Here is a 14,830-nt window from a genome sequence, read left to right as displayed (position 1 = left end):
AAGCATAATTTCCTATCTACTACAGGTTGAGAGATTCAAAATGATAGAATGAACTAACTCATTTCTTTGGCACTCAGATCAACTTATGTCACATCGCATTGAAAGCATTGAAACTTAATACAACGTAACTTCTTCACGATTATAACAACTCAGCAAGTGAGCTGCAATCGCTCTTTAAAGATCATGATAACATAAATTTTTCATGAAGCATTTGCTTGAGAAGAGGGCTTGTGATATAGCTCAGTTAGCAAGTCAGTTGCTTCCTGAGCCGATGTCCGTGAGTTCGAGCCCAAGAGTAAACATCGATCACAGTTGTACCGGATAAGTTTTTCAATGACTGTCCGCCAACTGCATTGTTGATATAAGTCGCGAATGACATAAATATGTTAAAACGACTATAATCAAAACAAAACAAATAGCTTGAGAAAGGATAAAGAAGAGGAACTGTGCATATTGCGTCTAGTATTTTGTTATCTTCAAGAGAAATTTGAGTTCTAGAGTTGATGTGTCCAAAAAATAAAGCAGTATGATCGATCTCTGCTAAATTGATGTTTTACATGTTGAGACAATACTAAGACTGATGTTGAATCTATAACTTTAAGCGCGGATACAGCCGGTGCCACAATTTGAGATGGTTTCAAATTGCGAAACGCAATCATCTGAATGTATTGCTTTTGACTCATGACCGATACATAAATTTTTAAGCTGAGGTCTATCAGAGAAATATTTTTATGTTCAACAGAAGGAAAAATGAAAAATAAACGGATTTATAGATGGTGAAACAATTCACCCTGCGTGGGCAAAATTGAGTACTGTAATTAAACTGCTTAGTGGTTATGCATCAAAGGTTTTAGGGTTGATGTGATAATGTCAGAATGTGGCATCCCATTGACGTAAGGATATGATCATTTAGTATCCGGGCAGTAACAAATGCGTGTATTTTAAAAACTATTCATTTGATCGAAAAACTTTCTATGGAGGAATTGAAGGTGATAATATGACATTTAATGTAAAAATATAAAAAAATATTTATCAATGATTTCAAGAAATACTCTAACTTTTTCATAAAATCTCTTTTTTATCTTTGCACACTTTTTTCAGTCATATATTGATTTATTTTTTTACCACAGAAGCAAAACCTTTGCCAAATCATGATATTTAACACAAACTCACCTAGAAAAAGCAATTGGGATCTGGTTGGAACTTTTTCATGAGTAGGCATCTCGAAAAATTTGATATCTTAAATCCGATTTTAAAATAATTTTTTTTTACCATCATCTGTCATATTGCGTATAAACCAGATGCACAGATCGCGATCTTTGGAACTGATCATTATTAGTTATTTACTTGGTGTCTGCTAGTCAGGCAACACTTTTTGCCTGCCGAAAATGGATGTTTTGCATTATTAAAGAAGTCTGCATTCAGTTATCTCCAATAACCATAGACTTTTTACCTTATTTAAGATCAAGGGTTGCACTCCGATGGTTGGTTTGAACATCGTGTGGATCCTAGAGTGGCTCCTTATACTTCTTAACCATTTGGTCCGAAAAAATCAGAAAAAATCAACAGTTCACGAGTTTTCAAGTCAACAATGAAGAATTTTCGAGGCGCAAAATGCATAAAAGGAGCAAATTTGTGCAAAATTTTTTTTACCATGTGTTTTTGCATCGTAAATATCTCAAACACACGTTAACTTAAAAATCAATCAATAATAGGCAAGATAGCCCTTTCCTTAAACAACACAAGGCTACTAAAGTTTTGCATGACCGAGCTCTATTGACGTAGCTATCACCAAAATAAAGTGACCGGATACTAAATGATCATAGCCTTAGTCAGAAAAATGATTAGTTTTTACAGTTATTTTTAATAACCACTCAGTAACATGCGTTTTTCTCCTTACCAAGAGAATGGGGCTACTTGCAACCAACTTTGTTCTCAATGTAAAATATAACTAAAGCCATTTCAAATTCATCAATACATTTATCATGAGAGCCGTAAGGTACTGAAACTCTCATGGCAGCATTTTTTGTTACATATGTCCGAATCAATGATAAAAACATGAAACTGCTGCATATATTAAGGGAAAAAATTATTGAATGAAAATCCTACTTACTGAATTCCTAAAAATTTCGATCGGTAAATGACGAATCATTCAACCAATATTTTGGAGGAAACTAACCAAACCGGAATTCATATTAAAATTGAAATTTCATGTAAAAAAATTGAAACAAAAATAATAAGGGGAAGTCGTCTACTACCGGACACTTAAGGTTTTTAAGCAATAACTTCAAAAATAGATTTTTTGGTTCCTCTACTGATTTGAAGAGTATCAATATTGTGATCACTTAACTATATTAGAAAAAAAAAATTTACAACATATTCATGCGGTAAGAGAAATCATTTCATGTAAGTTTTCACCCATTTCCAAAAGTGTTGTCTATGGCCGGACACTACGAATTACTTCACCAAAGTTGTCACCAATGGCACAAAAACGTAGCAAAATGACTGAAATCACTTGCACAGGTTTTATGAGTATGTGTTTTCCAATACTAAACGTTCTATGAAGCCAGTCTTAAAGTTTTTTTTGACAAACCAGAATGAAACATTTGTGGACCAAAATAGTTTCGTTATTGAATCCTCATTTTCTGCTAACCATTTGAGGGTGCTATAGAGATAAAAAAATTAAAGTTGCAAGTCGAAATCATCTATAATTTTTAATATTTTCTTGTCCGGTCATAGACAACAACTTGGTGTCCGGTCATAGACAAATCGCTTTATGTCGACAAAATTTCCGTTATGTTATCTCAGATCTAATGTAATCGAAAGATAACCAATCAACGATGTCGTTCATGTGCAGTTCAAATTTTACAAGCCGAAAAAACTGACCACAATACAAATGCAAAGTTTAGGCGATCCTCTCCGTACTACTAGGCAAAAGCTTAAGATGCCTATCATTGGTTTACCTTTTCAGATAGGATTAACTTATTTCTAACACCATATCAGGCTACTATTTACTTTATTTTTATGGCGTTAAAACATTATTAGGATATTGTGTTTTCGAAAAATCTATGTTGTCCGGCCATAGGCGATGTCCGGCCAAAGACGACTTCCCGATAATTGTTTTTTTTTTCAAAAACATATTCAACTTTGAAAACGATTAATAAAAAAAATAACCATAAAACCACCACAGCTGTGAATACAATGCATTTAAATTTAAATGATAAACTTTAAAGCTTTTTTTTCCTAAGATTTAAGCTTTGGAGTATTGGAGACGAAAGCTCAAATCTGAGAAAAAGCTTAAATCTGAAGAAAAAAGAGCTTAAATCTGAGAGATGTGCATAGCAGGGGAGTGATTCTAAAGCGTTGCAGCCTTCTGACATTGTATTGGAAATGAACATTTGTGTATGACATGGGCAAATATATCAATGCATCGAAAAAAATTCATTCTCATGAACAAGCCACCGTTTTCCATAAGCCTGCAAAGATATACAATCCATGTGGAGCACATCTCTCAGACTTAGGCTGTTTTCCTCATATTCAAGCTTTTTTTCGAGATTTGACCCTTCATCTCATATGCTCTCAAGGCCTAAAAAAGCTTAAATTTTAGGGAAAAAAGCTTAAAAACATGATTCACCAACACTTAACTAAAATATGTTGGTCATAGACAAATCCTGTCAGGCCCGTGCGAAGGGCCCGTCAATGGGGGAGGGGGGGGGGGGTTTCGAAATTCAACTTTAGCTAAAAATAATAAGAATACAAAAAAAAAACAATAAAAAGGAAAGGAATATCTAACACCGTTTCTCACTCATGATCATGATCACCACACAAACTAGACTGATAAAAAAAACAAAACTTTCAAATCATATCACAATGGAAGTTTAAAATTGTCGGTAAGTCATTGATAATTTTTTTTCAAAATGATGGTCTTTATTCTGAACTTGAAATTTGTTTCAAAAGAAATTCTGAGCAAATTTAAAATAATTGAAATAGAAAAATGATAGAAATTGTTGATTTTTATTCATCTTAATTTAAGTTTTCTTCATTTTCAACTGAAGGGTTGATTGTAAAATTCCGCTGTAGTATTTTGAATTTGAACGAAAACGATGGTTTGATTTAATTTGATAAAAAGAGAATGTATTTATTATTATTAGAAAAGGCAGAGATAAAACCTTTTTATAAAAAAAATCCTTCAGTTGTCAAAATGAACAAAAAGTTCATTTTAGAAGTTCAAAATAATTACTTTATGTTCAATTATACTGACAAGGAAATGTTGGGAAATGGGTAATTTCGTGAATAATCAATGAAAACTGATAAAAATGAACAATAAAATATGGATCCTGGAAAGAACAGAAGGTTGAAACTATGTTTTGCTTATTAAAAATTTAGATATAAGGGCTTATGTGTCAAGTATACAAAAATTCAGGATTAAAAAACAAAGCAAATTTTTTTTAATTATTTCTAAAATTTAAATAGTTTAACTAAAAAATTTGGCAAGTAATTGACAAATTGAAGAAATCTGTACTTAAAAATTCGGTTTATTAGAAAATTTATACTTAATATGAACATGAAAAATAGGAGTGTTAAAAAACATTTCGGAAGGTCTTTCTTTAATTAACACGTTTTATCATAAGCTTTATCATAATTTAATTGACTCAAGGCAACAGCATTGTGATGCTTTTTTTAATGGTTGATTTGCTGGATTTTAGGGTTTTGAACTCGAATCTTCTATCAAATTTGGTCGAACACTTTTAGTTTTGATGATAAGGAGTTTTAAGTTAAATCAAATATTGATAACTGATCAACTAACAAACCTACATATGTATATGAAAAAATCAGATTCTGATTCTGTTTATCATACTTCAACAAATTAAGGAATAATACTTTGATTAAAATGAAGCATGATCTAAAAAAGGAAAATTCAACAATTTTTCATAAAATGGAAAGATATCATCACAAGTGTTTTCGACATTACTGCAGAAGGTGTAAAAAAAACTTGATTTAATTTTTCATTAATGTTTAAACCTGCAAAAAGATTACATGTATGCTTAAAAAATATCTAAAATTCAGTTTGTTTTAAAACTTCTTAAAAATTTCATAAATGAGAAAAGTAAAAAATCATAAAACTTCCATAACTTTTTTCGCAGAACTCAAAATTACTTGAAGTTTTGAGGAAAGTTGATAACACATTTAAAAAAAATTTTTTTTCAGATAATATGATTTTGATTTGAGTTTTTGTAAAAAAAAAAAAAGTGCAGAAATTCCTTGAAGACTATTTACTTATTTTCAAAAGTCATTTCATTAACAAAAAATTGATAGAAATATTGCATATTAGGTTCAGGGTACCCAAGTTAGTCTAAATAACCTTTTGAATTCATTGCCTCTCAGAAAAAAATGTCAATTTTGTGGCCTTGTGTAAATTATGTGTTGTGTTAAGCATTTCGAGGAACATTTGTAATGAAATAAACGATTTTTTTTTTTCAATGAAAAAAATGGTTCGTCTCAATCTCTGTTTTTATTTTGTTACAATTCCTCATAAAAACCCATTCTGAAGAGGTAGGGTTTTTGTATGCCAAGTTTGAGTTCCTGTAAAAAAAATTAATTGAATTGCAATTTAGGATCAAAGTTAGTTTCAATTCGTAAACGTTGAATAATGTCATAGATCGAAATGTCTCAAGCCAAGGCTCATTTAAGATTAAAATCCGCCGGAGGCGAGAAAAATTTCTGACTTGCTTGTTAACACTTATTTTCAAATACATTAAAGATCAAGAAATTTATAGGGGGGGGGGGGGGGGTTAAACCCCTAAACCCCTCCCCCCCCCCGTTCGCACGGCCTTGAATCCTGTATCATTGCAGGGGTCTGCCGTTTTCACGACATTTTTGTGGAAATGAATCCCGTAAACGAGCAAATCGAATAACGGTTTTCGGGGAAGAAACAGTGACACTTTTCAGTTCTTTTTAAAACTTGGCATAGGCCTCGTTTACATTTATTCGTTAAGAAACTATTCTTTCAGATACAATTAAATAATGCCTCAAAATTGAAAAAAAAAAGTCATATGTCATAAAATTTATTTGGTTCAAACTTCATGTTTTCAGATGTTCATGTATTCTAAAATATATGTATGTATTAATACATTCAGAATTAAAATCCTACTTTTATTAAACAATTGATTCTTTCTAGATGAATGATTGAATGGTAGAAGTCGTGATGTCATAAGGTGTCCTTTGTTCCAACTTCTATCAATTCTCTTTTCGAACGATCTAGTTTTTAACGTCCTTGGTCCTTGATATACCTTTTCTTTTCTAAATTACTCATGGATGGTGTAGCTCTTACGTAATTTTCTGCAGAATTTTTGGCTTAAATAGAGACTTAGGTCCAGAACAACCGTAGAGAAAAACAATTTCGATCAACAGAATGTTCAACTAGGTTGAAAATAATCTATTTACAGTATTAACTTGCAATTTTACTAAAATCAATCAAGCTTTTTTTCGCATGGGTTTCACGAATTTTTTCAAACGCATTTTTAATCGTTCACAAAAGTCGTTGAAAAAATCCACTTAACAATGATTACGGTCATTAAAGAACAACTCATTTATGATGCATAAATGCATCAAAGCAGAACTCATAAGATCATTATGAAGAAATGAGTAGTAAAGGAGGTAGCTTATCAAAAGAAGCGATTGGACAATTACTCAGAACTGCAGAAAGAAATATTTGATCTTGCTTGAAAAATTTAAAAAAAACGTGAACTGAATTGACAGCCAATATTTTTCATGTGAAATCGGGCGCTGAATCCGAAAATGGAATAAAAAAAAATCTCAGTATAACCGTTTTTGAGTTATGCTCCAAATATGAAATTTTGGAAAAATTAAAAAAGTACATACTTGTACATAGATTGAAATATCTTCAACGGCATTACAGTAATTTGAAATCTCTTTTTTGCATATTGAAGGTGAATAAATTTTCTATCGATCTTCTGAACCCTGTTTTTGCGTGTGATCAACTGTATTGTTGATATTAGAGACTTTATGATAGCAAAAAATATAAAAAAACGCATTCTTTTAAAGAAAACTTTGTTTCAGCGAAAGTTTTAGACTCGATGGTAACATTTAAAAAATCTGATTTTGTTTTGCACTTGAATGTCAATTGAAAACAAAGATTTCAAGTGGTTACTTATCAAAATCGGTTGAAAATTGAAGAAGTTTTGGCTACTTTACCAGAACAGTAATTTATGTAGGTTTTAATAATTTAACGAACCGCAGTGCACTTATAATAGTATAGGAAGAATAATACATGATAAATCTCACTAGCTCCAAGTCAAAATTATTTATTAGCTTACCAGAAGGTCACATGCCAAATTTCAGGAAGATCTGATCATAGGGAGGGGCTGCTTGAGTCTCAAACGTGAATAAAATTTTAAGGTATTCTCCCCGGGAGGTACAAAAAAATACTGGTTTTTCATCAATAACTTTTTTCATCACTATCCGATTGCTTTTTATGGTTAATTTTCTTAAAGCCTAAATTGAGACAAATATTTCACTCGAAGATTGCAACACAATTAGACTTGAAGTAAAAAAGTTATAGCAGTTCAAAAGCCGCAAATTTTGTCTAACACGCAATGTACTTTTATACGCATTGCGTTTTATACGAGAATTTTCGACCAAAATACAATCCTTGAACCGCAATAACTTTTCTGTTTCAAATCCAATCGAGTTACAGTCTTCGAGTGAAATATTTGTCTCAATTTAGGATTTAAGAAAATCAACCATAAAAAACAATCGGCTTGGGATGAAAGAAGTTATTGATGAAAAACCAGTATTTTTCGTTCCTTCCGGGCAAAATACCTCAAAATTTTATTCAGGTTTGAGACTCAAGCAACCCCTCCCTATGATCAGATCTTCCTAAAACTTGGCATGAGATCTTCTGGTAAGCTAATATATAATTTTGACTTAGAGCGAGTGAGATTTATCATGTTTCATTCTTCCCATACTATTATAAGTGTACTGCGGTTCGTTAAATTATGAAAAACTACAAAAAATACTATTATGGTAAAGTAGCCATAACTTCTTCAATTTTCTACCGATTTTAATAAACAACCACTTGAAATCTTTGTTTTAAATTGACATTTAAAGGCAAAAGAAAATCAGTTTTTTTAAATGCTACCATCGAGTCTAAAACTTTCGTTGAAAAAACATTTTCTCTAAAAAAGTTGCGTTTTTTATAATTTTTTTTCTCATAAAGTCTCTAATATCAACAATACTGTTGGTCAAACGCAAAAACAGTGTTGAGATGATCGATAGAAAATTTGTTCACCTGCAATATGCAAAAGAAGGATTTAAAATTACTGTTATGCCGTCCGAGATATTTTAATCTAAGTACAAGAGCTTTTTTATTTTTTCCGAAATTTCAAATTTGGAGCATAACTCAAAAACGGTTCTACGATTTCACATAAGAAATGACTTTCAGTTTATTGAGTTCAAAAATGCTGTAAACTAGTGTAATTATTCCAATTTAAAAACAAACCGTACAATTTTTTATTGCACCCAAAATTCAGCCTCTGTGCCAATGGCGTGTAGTCAATTTCATAGCATCATTGGTACAAGAAGATAACGCGACCGGCACTGATTCGATTTGCGCCCACCGGCATTAACCTCCCAGCGCAACCGAATTGCGTATGTCTGAATGAAACAAAATAAAAACGTTTTCGCGTCCCTCCCCATCGCATCACAAGCCGAAGAAGGATGGAAATAAATACCGGCCAACACCAGGCAGCCAGCGAACCGAGCACTGTGCGTGTGAATGTAGCAAAAGCAACAACAAAAACATCCTTCTAATTCAATCAACCGGCAAACACGGCTAAGCTGTGCGTGTGTATGTAGCAAAAGCAACAACAAAAACATTCCTTCAATTCACCGGCAAACAACACCGGCTAAGCTGCCCGGCTTTAGCAGCTGTGTATATGTAGCGTGTGTATGTAATAGCAGGCAGTAGGGGAAAGGTTTCCTAAATGGGCCTATCGGGTTAAATGACCTTACGGCTGTTTGATGAAATGGCTGACTAGACAGCTTATCTGACCAATGCATTTTGAGGGTGATACGCTTAGAACATAAGGCAAGAAAGAATTTTATGAATTTACAAACTCAAATAAATTTAAAAAATCATACAAGGTTTTGATACATTTTGATGTAATATTTCGACTTTTAAAAATTCTACGCAAAGAAGCTTAAAATAAAAACTAGGATGGTTTTTGTTTCTTACTCAAATGAACTTAAGAAATTAAACATATTTCAGCTTTTGTGGAGGTTTAATAATGATTAAATAGTGAAACTATAGAGTGTTTTTGTATGCCCCCATCATGTTTGTAAAATGCTTCCATCCTAAAATAACAGGTTAAATAGAATAAATAAATGATTTTTATCATTGAACCTTCAAATCTAAGCTCTGAAAAGCATCTTAAGAGAGAATTGAAGATCTATAAACAGATTTGTTAAAGTTTTCCTCATGTATGAACTGCCTCCATAGTATGGCAACCCTAACTTTTGTTTTATTCCATAAAATTTCAATACACATAGATTTTTATAAAACTTCAGCTGTGTCGTACGGAAAATATTACTTTCTATCAGTTTCAATTAAATTATACGGAAATATAGCTCAAAAAATAGGAATTTTGTTCAAAACATAAATAGGCGCATTTAGCCCGCACGGTTTGAGGTTCGGCATTTTAGACAACACTTATCATAAAATTGTTTTCTCGGAAACGGAAGAAAATTTTAACATAAAAATTACTCCAATATATAGAAAACAGATGCCTTCACACGTGTAGATAGTTTTTGTACACATATTCGATGTGATATTTGATAAAATCAGTGTTCTGCTTAATAAGCGCATATAGCCCGCTCCTCCCCTAAGCAAAGCACAGTTCTCATTCAATGGGTTTCCCGTTCCTTCACTCCCGTTCCCTTTCCCGTTTCCATCTTAAGACAAAGGAATGCATTGAAAGGAGGCCAAACGCCGGGAAGCCGCCGTTGTACGTTTTTTGTGATTGATCGGTAACAGAAAGCCTATGACAAATATACCTCGTCCTGCATGAAGCTCGAATAGTATACTGGTTAGAATGTCGGACTGGCAAGACGATACAATTGGTGATGTGAGTTCGATTCTCACTACAGCGCTGTGGTTTTAATTTTTATTTTCTTGTTTCTGGGATGAATTATCCAATAGGAAGGAAATCACATAAAATGTTTTTCTTGTTTCGCTTGAATGTAGTGGTCATCATTTTGGTTGGGAGCCGAGTCCTTATGCCAGTTACGGTTTTTCAAACATACGGTCTTCGGCACAGTGCACATTTCAGAGCATTATCGGCACAGAGATTTGCTAAAAAGGCATTGGATTTTTGCAACCTCTTCTATGGGTGTGGGTTATTTATAACTGATCAAAATAGTTTCCCTAATCAAATGAAACATATTCAGCTCCAGTATTTTTTTCTTTTATGTGGGTTTGGTAATTTATTAGTTATGAATGACTGATTTTACTCAACACTGATTCATTTTTTAAATTATAATCTTGATATCACCAAAATTTCAGGAAAATTCAAATCATCAATATAAAATGGCTTATAAAATGGCACTTGAAAGTACTTAAACGTTCTCTTTTTTTTTGGATAATCTTTTATGAATCCATCATAATTTTTTAGATTTTGAAAAGTTTCAAAAATGATTATTGGAAAAAATTCTTATGCAATTAAAGTGCATTGTTTTTTCAATATTTCCAACAAAACTTGGAACTAAAAATTTTGAATATTTTTTAATGGTTAACCAGATTTATTGTGCATACTTGGTATTGTTATTGTCTCTAGCTGAAATCAATTTTTTTTATTATTTTATTTATTAAAGTTTCTAAAATTTACATGGTGCAACAAAATAAATAAACTGGCATCCCTGACTACGATGTTTCCGGAAAACATGCTATAACAAGTCACACGAATTTCTCGAATCAGTGCTTCCATCTTATCAGATAGAGGATGCTGATGCTGTCGATATTTCATTGTATTGAAAAAAATGACTGTGGTAATTCGGATGAGTATATTTGATTACCGGTTTCAAGAGTAAAGGTGGATGTGATTAGTTAATCCAGCTAAGTTTGTTAAACTATTTTTGAACTTTTTAAACCCACTTTCTGTTTATTTCAAATATGTACGTTTTCACTAAATATCTCTAAGGTTAGGATAATCCAGAATGAGCAAAATGCATGAATATTACACAAAAACATTCTAAAACTTTTATTTTGAAAATGTTTCATGTGAAATCTTTCAGAAATTCCTAAAAGCCCAGGTATTTTCTTCCAATTTTCAAAATAAAAATAACAAAAGCTTTCTCCCATCTGGGGCGCAAAACAGCAAAAGCTTTTGTTGCAAAAGTATACTAGAAGCATCAAAGTGTAAAATCGAATATCACACACTCACTCACTCACAAGCTCAGCCGGAAAATATCTAATCTCATGCACGGCTGGCTGGCTGACTAGCTGTAGCATAGATTGTCCACCTACGTTTGTCTGAACGTGATTCTTTCAAATGTTTCCTAGTTTTTTGTTGGGTTTTCTCTTAGAAACTATTTCGATTTGGTCGGACTCCTCAAATCTACATATTTATTGAAAAGTGTGAAACCTCATCCAAACTATTTTGGGTGGACTTCCTTCTCATTCCCTTTTTTCGAAAGGTCTCATGAATGAAAACTTCCAGATAGGATTACATCCTTCACGCAGGTAGGATTATTTTAATTTTTCCATCAGCAGACATCAACCTACATAATTTGGAAGCTAACGGGATTTTGGATGGTTACAAGTGATTCAGGATTTTATGAGCCCGAAATATTCTTAATCCACTCGTTTTAGTTCCCTTCAAGCTTAAACATTGTCCGATAGTAGCTTAGTCGGGTTGTAATTAACTTGGTTACCAAAGGATGGGGAAGGGAATCCATGGAAATGGTCTATAGTGGGAAAATTTAGATTAAAGGTTGAGCGAATTTGAAACTGGGATTCCTAATTGGGAAATTAAAAATGGATAGCTCCCTCAGGATTTGTATCTACGGGTGTTGAATTGTTTGGGTTTTAATTTTGAGATTTTTACGAGAAAATTCTTTAAAAAAAATAAAAATAAAAATAGGATTGTTTTTGAGGAAATCTATAACAAAAAATATATAGCTTTCGTCAGGTTTCAAACAGCGTTAAATTTTCTTCCTACCAGGAACAAAAACTTTTCACGTCCGGACGCGAATTTCAGTGGAAGCTAAAAACAATTTCTCCTGAAGCTGCTTTCAATCTTGTCGAACGACCTGAACAGTGACCGTAAGCCAGAGCTAAACTTAGAGCCGAGAGCCAATCACTTTTTCCTCGGCCACAGAAATATCCGGAGCATAAATTCCTTCTGGTGGTGAGAGGTGGTTCGAAAAAAAATAGGAAAAACAGATCGTCAAGCAAAGCTTATTTAAAGAAAAACTTGCACCGTACTCTGCAACTTTGTGTCATCGAGAAATCTATCCGGACGACGATACGGTCAAATCGTTCAATCTGGAAAACTATCTATATCCCAACATGTATGGAGACGTGGATGGAACAACAAACTTCGTCTCTAGAGATTTTTTTTCATATACTTGCTCTGTTTTCAAAACTGAAACAAGCTTGAAAGTTGCTAAACTTTTTACTTTGTTAAAAATACTTTAATTACAAAAATTAAGACTTTTTTTCCCCTGGATCAAGCTCACTTTTGTTCAATGCAAAAAGCTTTACTTGTCAGATTCATAAGTTCACTTATCTTTTACCCTTGAAAAAATCGTGGCATAAATCCACAGAGAGAGTAACAAAACCTTGAACGGATATTGCTTCAATCCCAATCAAATTGTCACACCAGCTGCAACGAAAAGAAGCAGCGATTGAAAAAAAAAACCGAGGAAGATTCAACTTTCAACAGTTTTCTGCACTTGATTTTCACTTCTGTTCCGTCAATTTCATGAACACCATTTTTCCATAGATGGGTATCGATTAAACCCCCCGGGGATTGTTCGATTTTCCATCTTCTCTACTATCTTTCCTTGCTCATCTGGCTGGATTTAAAAACGGGAGTAGTGATTGGGGGGTGGAAAATTCAAGAGCCAATTCAAGGATTCACTTCTGAACGATATGGCAGCCCACATATGATTCAATTTGAGGAAAGTTTCCAGCACCAATTAGACACTTAGATAGAGAGGTAATTAGACTCCTTACGAGGCAAAGCTAGTGCTAAAGATTTGAATGGCAGTTTTCGCTTTTGTAAATCACGAGCTTTGAAAAGCTTCATTATCGGGAATTGATTGACTCTATCCTGGATATTAACTTAGTCAAACTGACTTCGATTAATTCAAACTTAATTTATTTTAAGCAGAAAGCTTCTTATGAAATAAAGAAAACCCCTGAAAGTATGCACCATTTTATTGAGTGCAAAGAAATGTCAATCCTACAGCAGCAAACTCAATTCGTAACATCAATGGAAAAACCATTACCCGAAATGCTGCAATAGTTTCCAACTAGTATAAATGGTGTGCAGGTTGTTTGCTCGCCCCACATTCAACTTCAAGATATTTGAACGAATACTTTTCTCATCATCTTGAGAAACTTACAATGAGCGGCGGCTGCAGCAGCAAGTGGAAAATAGTTTCCCGCCATTTTTTTTTTCTAACTTTTATCAACTGCTTATTGCGGTCTCTTTATGCATTGCTGTTGTGCTGTTTCCGATCTGATGCGCGCACGGGAAAAAATGTTTAAACTTTTATCAACTGAATATAGTTTTTTTTCTCTGTTCGTTGCTATTTGCTTTCAAATGGTTCCGGTTAATATGTTTGGTGAAAAAAAGGAGTTTCCCATATTTTATTTCCTTTGAAGAAAGAGACAATAAAGGTAAGTACCTAATTTTTTATGATGCTGTTTCAAAACGAAATTTCGATATTTTTGCTAATAATTTTACGTTCGAAAGAAAAATACAAATGTTTAAAAACATATATGGAAAATGGCCAGCCACAACAACTGGAAAGCGTTATTTCCGAAATTTGTTTTAATGCACTTATACCCCTTTGGCTCTACGGTTCATATATGTGATCTTTCGAATTCGATTCACTCTGTATTTTTTTAAAATATTTCATGATAACATCGTTATTTCTTTTACAATAGAGAAGAACCCTTTTCTTATGTTCATCATATCTTTTTAGAAAAAAATAGAAACTGTCTGTCTTTTGCATTTACATACATGAATCCGTAGATGAACTAGAATCATTTTTGTGAGACGAAAAAAATGGTAAATGGTAATACTTTTTAAGTTAAAAGAGACTTGATCCTTTACTACCCAAGAAACCAAAAGTCCCATATCTACTTAAAAGCGTGCCTCCAAAGTTCGAATGAATTTCGCAGAACAAAGGTTTGAAAGGGAATTGGTTCCGAATTTTCTCGAATGCTACATCATAGTTACAAAAAGTTCCTCAAATAGCCTTCATTTGACATGAAGTTCCTTAAATAGCCTTTTTGTGACATGTCAATCGCATCCATTCAGTATGAGAGTTACGAATTTGGATCTCAAATAGCCTTCCATGGACTTGAAGTTCCAAGAAGTTCCTCTAATAGCCTTCTATTTACTTGAAGTTCCAAGAAGCTCCTTAAATAGCCTTTTTGTGACATGTCAATCGCATCCATTCGGTATAAAAGCTACAAATTGGGTCTCAAATAGCCTTCTATGAACTTGAAGTTCCTAGAAGTCCCTCAAATAGCCTTTTCTGAGACATGTCCGCCATTTCATGAATAAGATATGTGAAA

This window comes from Uranotaenia lowii, chromosome 2 (genome assembly GCF_029784155.1).
Source record: "Uranotaenia lowii strain MFRU-FL chromosome 2, ASM2978415v1, whole genome shotgun sequence".
NCBI lineage: Eukaryota > Metazoa > Arthropoda > Insecta > Diptera > Culicidae > Uranotaenia > Uranotaenia lowii.
The sequence above is the reverse complement of the archived record's forward strand: the minus strand, read 5'-3'. Positions refer to the sequence as shown.